Source organism: Stegodyphus dumicola, chromosome 2, assembly GCF_044657685.1.
Source record: "Stegodyphus dumicola isolate Sdum_Otavi_A_Nest chromosome 2, ASM4465768v1".
In the NCBI taxonomy this organism is placed as follows: Eukaryota; Metazoa; Arthropoda; class Arachnida; order Araneae; family Eresidae; genus Stegodyphus; species Stegodyphus dumicola.
In genome coordinates, this window is record NC_140769.1 from 160,852,773 (window position 1) to 160,861,531 (window position 8,759).

The window sequence follows — 8,759 nt, forward strand, 5'->3', positions numbered from 1 at the left end:
TTTATCAGTGGTCATGTGGTGTAACAACACGAGAAAGAACTACTCGCGAAAGGTCATTCACGGTTGCAAGTGATTCGGGTCTGGGGAGGAAGATGTGCGGGAACTCGTTAGGCGAGTTAGATTTAAGAAGATATTGCTAAATCTGCCTCTGAGAAGTAACTGGGTTGATAAATAAATAAGTCGCTTTGATTTTAAGTGTTATGGTCCAATAATACATTAACATCCATTAAGTGCACACGAACCCTTTTAACAGAGAACATAGTACTTATGTTAAATTGCAGTCGCTTACGGTTAAAAGAGATAATAAAACGCGTTTACGGGGACGCGTATTTCCAAACCCTAAACCACTTTTCGAATTTTTGACGTCATGGACAAATCGACACAAGCGTCTAGCCAAGGCCAACTAGATATCTACAGGCCTGCTCCACCGATTTGTGACGTCACAATCGAAGGCGATCGTTCCTCGGTAGACGCAGCCGACTGATTCATTTATGTAGTGCGCAGCGTTTTATTTCAAACTCAAGTCAAGTTAAATTAATTTTTACAACTAATATTTCGAATTTTAGGAATAATAACGTACTATATTACATCGTAATGATGGATATTTAAATACTAAATACCGTTCTACCGATTTATCAAACAGAAAATAAAAATAAGATTCGAGTGATATTGTAAATATAGCAGAGCTGATTTAAATAAACTGAAACATATCTGAACTTTTATACAGAAATAAAATGGACACAAAATTATTTATAAAAATGATACGGTATGTTAATATCAATGAAAATATAACATATGTAATGAACTAAACATGAGATGTTTTCATTTTGTAATAAAAAGAAAAAATATGTTAATGCTCTCAGATGATTTTATATTGCTTAAATTATGAAGACTGATTTATACTGCTTGACTACTAAACAAACATATATAGTATTTCATAATAAAATTAATATCAATTCATTAATTCTAATATAATAAAATATTGCTTTATAATTATTTTTCGGTGCAATGATATTGAAGCAAAATGAACTCTCTTTTCTTCATTCCCATAAAGATTTTTCAAGATTCAATCAGAGAACCTAAGATGCTTTTTAATAATAAATACACATGTGGACATTAAGTGAAATACATAAATCTTATTAATATATTAAAAGTATATCTGAAGTTTAGTCTACATATTGAAAAAAAGGTTCATTCTAAAGATGTTTTATAGCAAAAACATTACACAGAATATTCAAAAATATACTCGTATTTCAAATTCTCTTAAAAAAGCAAGATCATAACTATGCAATCAATCCCAATGAGCATCATATCATGCTCCAAAAAATTCGTATGAAAGAAAATCTGATTAAAAATACACTCTTAATACATCTCATTAAAAATCACAATATTAAGCAATGAAAAATCCTGAGAGTCATTACGATAGTATAAGATACTGATTAGCCAGTTGAAATTATCATTTCACATCTGCAATAAGTTGTCATTTGAATTTTTTAAATATTAATAATGGAACATTATTATTGTAGACTCTGATGTGAGGTCCACAAAAATAAACTTCAAACTTGAATAAGTTTCTACGACTCACTGATATCACAATATATCATCTATATCATTCTATATGCCAACATGGATATAGTTCACAGACGCTTAGTATTCAATTAATTTAGACATTCTTCTTTTTTTTTTTTTTTCTTTTAAAAATATTTAAACTCTTTGTACACCACATACTACTACATTAATTTGTATTGCTTAAATTAATTAGATTGATTTATACTGCTTAAATATTAAAAAGATATGTGATATTTCATAACAAAATTCATAAACATATTAATTTTAATAAAATTTTGATTTACATTTATGATTTTACATGCAATCCTATTGAAGCAAAAGCCAATTTTTTTTCTTTCTCATAATGACGTTTCAACATTCAATCTAATATCTTAAGGTACTTTGGTACTTACGTATTATCGCAACCAGGTTGACGCTATTTAAGTTTGAGTAAAAAAGTATGAATAGAAAGAAAATGTACATTTATTAATTACAGATAATTTTAATACAGTTTTTTTATATTATTTTCTTTTAAAATATAAAATAGCAATTAAACCCTTCCGGTTTCGAATTTGAATAAGTTGCAGAATTATTTTTTCGGCGGAAATCTTTTGGCTATTGCTTTTAGCACTGATTAAAAACCGTATTCGCCATAACCATGTACACATCGACTTATTTTTACTTAAAAAAACATCCCAGAATTGCACAAAAATGGCATTACGCACACTCTTCACTTTATCCATGTACACTGCTATTTTCTCATAAATTACAAAAATTTGCCCGAAAATGCAGGAAAATTTTGTGAATCTCCACATGCTCTTTTTACAAAACTACGTATAACATGTAGGGTTGACAAATTTCGCAATTTATGCGAATTTTGACCTGGTTGCGATAATACGTAAGTACCGGTACTTTTTAATTATAAACGTACAGGTGAATATTTTGGGAAATACAGTCAAAAGTCGTTAATTTGGACACTCATAATCCAGAATGATCTATAATCCGGCCCTCAAAGCTAAAAACTTTCTGCGCATGCGCCGCGTTGACACATGCGCATAGGCGCTTACGCATGCGCGTAAGACCTTTTACCACTGTGCATATGCGTGTGCGCAAGCACAAAATACGTTTTTTGCGTGCACGTTTTATGTATAACGGACGGCATAATCTAAAATTATCTAATTATCTATTTCAGTTAATGTTGATGATTGCGTTGTTTCTTAATCTTCGAATTGGATCCAGATTATTATTTTTTGCAGACTGTAAGAGCAATTATATAAAAGTAAACTTGAACTTTCGATTATGTCAAATAGAATTTCCGATTCTGAAGCTTCCAAAGGATCATACAAAACGAAAGTATGTTTCGATGTCCATCAAACAAAAAGTGAAATTGCTGCAAAAAATGGATAAAGACATGAAAAATGTGACAGAGAGGTTAGTGAAAACGAAAAAATTTCGATTGACAAGTTAGTCGGTATTCTCGACACAATAATTAACGGGACTTGAACAGCGGAACTTTGTAACTGAACAAGAAATTGTGTCTGTTTATAGAATTAAAGAGAAAGTATTATCACATAAAACGAAGCAACTTAAAACAACTTACATTGAAAGAAATGTTTAATAAAGTAAACAAATAAATATAAAGCTTTTTTTTTTTTTTGTAAATTTTGATACACTTTAGATTATAATTGTTCTTTATTTCATAAATTAAGGTTTCATATTTTTAATTTTAGAATTCCTGCATGTCATCTTTTGAGATTTAAACTGATGATCTATAATCGGGAAAAATCGATAATCCGGAATCGCCAAAGTCCCGACGAGTCCGGATTAACGACTTTTGACTGTATATGAGGAAAAAAGTTTTATTTTAAAGATGTTTTAAAGCATTATACGAGAAATCGTTTAATCTTTGGATTATGGTAACTTGGCGATTTTTTGGTGACCAACCCCGCTACAGCAACCTACTAGTTTTGTTTTGGATGCCATTTTGTTTTCTCAGAGTAAAGGCATGGTTTTTTTTTTTTTTTTTAACTCAACATTTAATTACGCTTATATTAGAACTTTTATGGAACAAAAGTGCTTAATCATGACGAAGATTAGGTGCGAAATTGGGAGAAAGTGCAGAATCGCCCACTGCTTGCCGCGTTTTTAAGAATAGCACATGCACGGTATCCATGTACATGTCGGCCTATTTTCACTTAAAAAAACATCCCAGAATTGCACAAAAATGGCATGGCGCACACTTTTGACTTTATCCATGTACACTGCTAAAGTCCTAGCTAGTAACCTTTATCGCCTTACCAAAATGTCGCCAAACTACCTGTTACCATATTCCAAAGATTAGCCGAGAAATCTTGTAGCATATCCAAAAATATATTATAAAATTCCCTGAAAATAAAGTGAGATCATAACTATGCAATCTACCCCAATGAGCACCATATCATGCTATAAAAAATTCTTATGAAAGAACATCTGATTAAATATACACTGTAAATTTATTTAATAATAGACAAATAGTAAAAGATGCATGCAGTATTAAGCAATGAAAAATCCAGCAAATCATTACGTTATAAGATATTAATTATTAAGTTAAACATCATTAATTCACATCAACAAGAAGTTTGCCATTCAAATTTTTGAAATATGAATGCCAAAACAGGCTTATCATTGTAGCCCCTGATTTGAGGTCTACAAAAATAAACATGATTTAGCCAGTTGTTTTGGCTTACGGCAAAGGATTTCGATTAATGTGCCTTGAACTACTACTTTGTCTTGGTTTTTTATCCAATCTATTAATGCTTGGCAGTCTGAATCTGATTTAAATCCAGGTGGTTGTTCCATGTAAATTGGTTTATTCAAGTATCCAATATGCAGTTTTTACATCAAAAATCTTATTTTGTAGTTTTTGTAAAAATCGTAATTTTCTTATTGATGGATCTTTCAACTAATTTCCAGACTTCATGAGCCTCTATTGAATTTAGTTCTTCTATCATTTCATACATCATACTACATAATCTTTTTTCATTGTTCTCGCTCGTCTTTTCTTCTGCTTTAGTTTTAGTCAAAATTACTTTTAAATCATGATCTACAATTTGTTTATCTTAAAGCTTATCTAATTGAAGCCATATCTTTCTCTTTATTGGATATTTTATTTATTTTATACGTGGAAATGTTCATCTTTGGAAAGGGTATATACTTTTTCGCGATCAGGTAATTTCATATATATATCCATGGCTCAATTATACACAGTTTGTAAATACTAATTATTTAACTTTAAAATTACGTAAAAAATTCACCTAAATTCCAGAATTATTTAATTTACTCATTTTTCTTTTTTGGTCATTGGTTTCCTTTAAATTGTTATTTTTAACCTTACAGTAATTATTCAGCAATATATTGGAAATGCATGTGGCACAACTTTTCAACAAATCATGCAATGATTTGCCTCACTCACAAATACTATCATCCCAAATAATCCTGTTTTCAACTTTCTCTGTGATGAGACTTATTAATATAGAACGTTGATTTTTTGATGAAATATATAATTTCTCATACATTTCAGATATTAGGATTGATAATATTTTAAATGCAGAGGTATTAATGAAAAGCACAAATTCTGTTGGCCAAAATAAACCACCTCGATCAATAGCAGCTAAGTATGCAAAATCTTCACTATATTCAACTATTAATTCTTTGTCAAGAATTAATTTTTTCTTGCAAAGATTACAATTTATATGCTTCAATACAGATCTACAAACATATCCAGAAATGTAAATTAGACACATTATATCTTTTTCTGTAACATTAACATCATTGGATTGACGCAAAACATCAACAAATTCCTTATCAATAAGTTGATAATCATTAAAATCTTCAATATCATTACAAGAAAAATGTTGTAAAATAAATTAACCTTTCTCAGAAGACTGCATTTTAAGCAAACTAATTAATTTTAGTTTTCTTTCCGACTCTATAATCTGCTGTAATGATACATTATAATTACAGCCACTCATTTGTCGAAATTGACCGAAACGTCCCTCAAGGTTATCTGTCTGAAATTTTCCTAAAAGAATAAAAGGTAATTTAAATTCTTTTAACAAATACTTTGAAAGTTCATTCAATGTTGCTGTTGTATGGAGAAGAGCAACTTGGGTTTCTTTTGACAGTTTACCAATTTGTGACTTACAGTTTTTTGTTGTTGGGCAAAAATCGTTCCATGATATAAGCCACGAACAAAACTGTGATAAATATTCTAAGCTTTTATCTTCTGGTGTCCTTATAGGCTGCATAAATACATCTCAAAACTGTACGGCCTTTTTAGAGTGTTTAACATTCACAATTTTCCACCACTTTAAAATTATATCAATAAAATGTTTAGTTCCTAAGACATCTTTTCCATACCCAGTTCTATTATTCTGTGATTCAATTTGCAGAGCAGCTAAAGTCTTTTCATCAAAAAGTTTAATAGCAGTACTTACATTCTGCTTCTCTATAGAAGACGGAAATAAAACTTTTCTTGATAAAGTTGGAGCCATTTTAATATTATCATTTTTTTCTATTTCATACAATTTTTTTAAATGTAGAACACTGGAATTGTAAACAATATTTGAGTTTTCAAATGACGGTATAAAAAATGTTTGGTTTGAATCTTTCTGATTGAACCAGTTGTTTCGTATAGATTTCAATAAATGAACTATATCAAATATAAATATAGGAAGATTATGCATGGTAGGGTTTATAAATGAGGATTTTAATGCACCACCACAAAGCATTTCGAACATATTTCTGTTAATTCTATTATTGTCTGATATTAGAGTTATAATTCGATAGCCACAAGACTGTACATGGTCAATTACTTGTTTTCTAAACATTAATAATTGATGTTATGATAAGTTTTTTATGGGAAACATTGCTACAATATCTCTGTTTTTTGATAATATAGAGCTTATCATAAATGTTTGCAGAGTTGTGGCCTCCATCTGTGAATTATCTGAAAAACCTAAAACACGACCACTTTTATACGAAACTTGTGGTTTTATATATATCTTATCTAATAATAAATTGACAATTTTTTCAGAATCATTTAAAATTTCACATTTTTTTTTCAAATACATCCAGTGACTTGTTTGCAATCCAGAATCTGCTCGGCCAATTTTCAGAGATAACTTCCTTAAGTATGACGGATGAGGCAATATAAAATACCTTCTGTTACGTATAATATTGTAGCTGTTTGGATTACACTAAAATATATAACAAGACCAGGCAAGGAATTCTGCACTATACAAAGGCTGTTTCATTTGCATTAATTGAATCTGTTCATACAAAAACTTAAAATTTCTCAGAATGTGGGTTATTTTCTGTTTCTGCACATTTCAACAGTAGTTTTGATATTTTATCTATATTTAAATTGCAGTCATCATGAATATCAGAAGCAGAAAAGCCATCCAAATGGCTAATCATTGTCTCAAGTTTAGACCATTTATCACATAGCTTTTCTTCTCCAAATATCCAATTGAACTATTCAATGGGAATTTCATTTTCATTCAAAAAACCTCTTACATTTAAATCTTCCAATATTTTTAAAGATACAAGCACTTTTGGACAGTTTAAAAATTCTAATTTTGATAGCCAAAAGATCTTACCTTTGGTAATGAATATCCATGAAGAGGGAAGATCTATTTTTTTTGCAAAACCATTTATTAGGTTTTCAAAATCGCTAATAATATCATTCTTTTTCCACTGTTCAAATTGTTTATCACAACGAATATCAATTTCTGCTTCTCTTTCTTCCGGTGTTTTTCTTTTTGTGGGAAGTTTCTTCGATAAATAAGATGGCTGGTTTTGAAAAATCGTTGGATAAGTATCTTTTTTTAAAGCTGGAATAGTTCTAGGAACTACTAATACCGTCTCATCATCACGAACAGCTTTATCTTCTCGAACGATAAATTCTTCTTCGAAATGCTTAATGCATACACTACTGTGTTTGCCAGCTACAAAATCTTTGCGATTAATATTTTTTATCCATATCTGAGAGAGTACAGGATCCGAAGGAAATTTGAAAGTGGACACATGTTCAGTAGTGCTATCCTAATTTGATCGGCATTTAGGTACACTACACTTTCTTGGCATTCTAAAACACACTTTTTCTTATAAATTCGAATTCACAATATAATATTGTACTTTCCGGTAAAATACAAAATTTTTCAGAAGAAAAAACACATGTAAACAATTATCTCACTAGCACTAGTCCTATGGCGAAGCAAACTCAACTAACAAAATTGAAAGCCTAAGATTATGACGTCAGATCATGTGATCATCAGCTTGGAGCAGGCCTGTAGATATCTAGTTGGCCTTGGTCTAGCCCCTCAGATGCTAGTTTCCTCCTGATTCCTCCCTGATCATTTGCGCAGATTCACGCGCAGCGTATTTATGTCAGGGAGCTCGGCATGCAGAAAGGAATCAGCTGGCACCGACGCCGTGCCGTTAAGTTGCGAAAGTGGTGCGCATTACTCAGTGCAAATAAATATCTTTTATTAGTTTTTCTACAGTATTTTTCTTTTTAAGTCGGATACATATTTACATGTTTGATATTGATTTTTGGTTGTTTCTCATTTTCTATCAAATAATATGTTATTTTGATTTGTGTTTTCCTTTTTGCACCGTTTTGTTTAGTTGTTTAATTATAAATCTATATATAAAAGAATTCCTGATATTTATTCATTCATTCATTCATCTATACATCATCGCCCAAAGCTATTACAGATGCAGATATCAAAAGTGAGGAGCTCGTGTCTTGTCTACTGAAGGCGTCATTTAAAAAGAGATTTTTGAAAATTCGGCACCCAAGGGGGGGGAGGGCAAAACATGTTTTTACGTTTTTTCGTATAAGGAAGAAACAGATCTACACAAGAGTCTTGCTTTAAAATGTATGGGACATGAATACTTAAAAACCAGTTTCAGAAGTTCGATTCCCCCCCCAAGGACCCCTACCCATGAGAATTCGGCCCCCAGGGGGCTGTGGTAATACAATTTTTATTAAGGTAGTACAGTAATTGAGACAGATCGTTAATAATCATAACAATAGAATAGAATAAATATTTTGTCTTTCATTGTTATGGGTTACCAGACTGGCAGCATTGTAATAAGCAAGTCGCCACAGGGGAAAACATGTTTCTTCACACTTTAGATATCCGTAAGATTCAGTGGTGGATAAG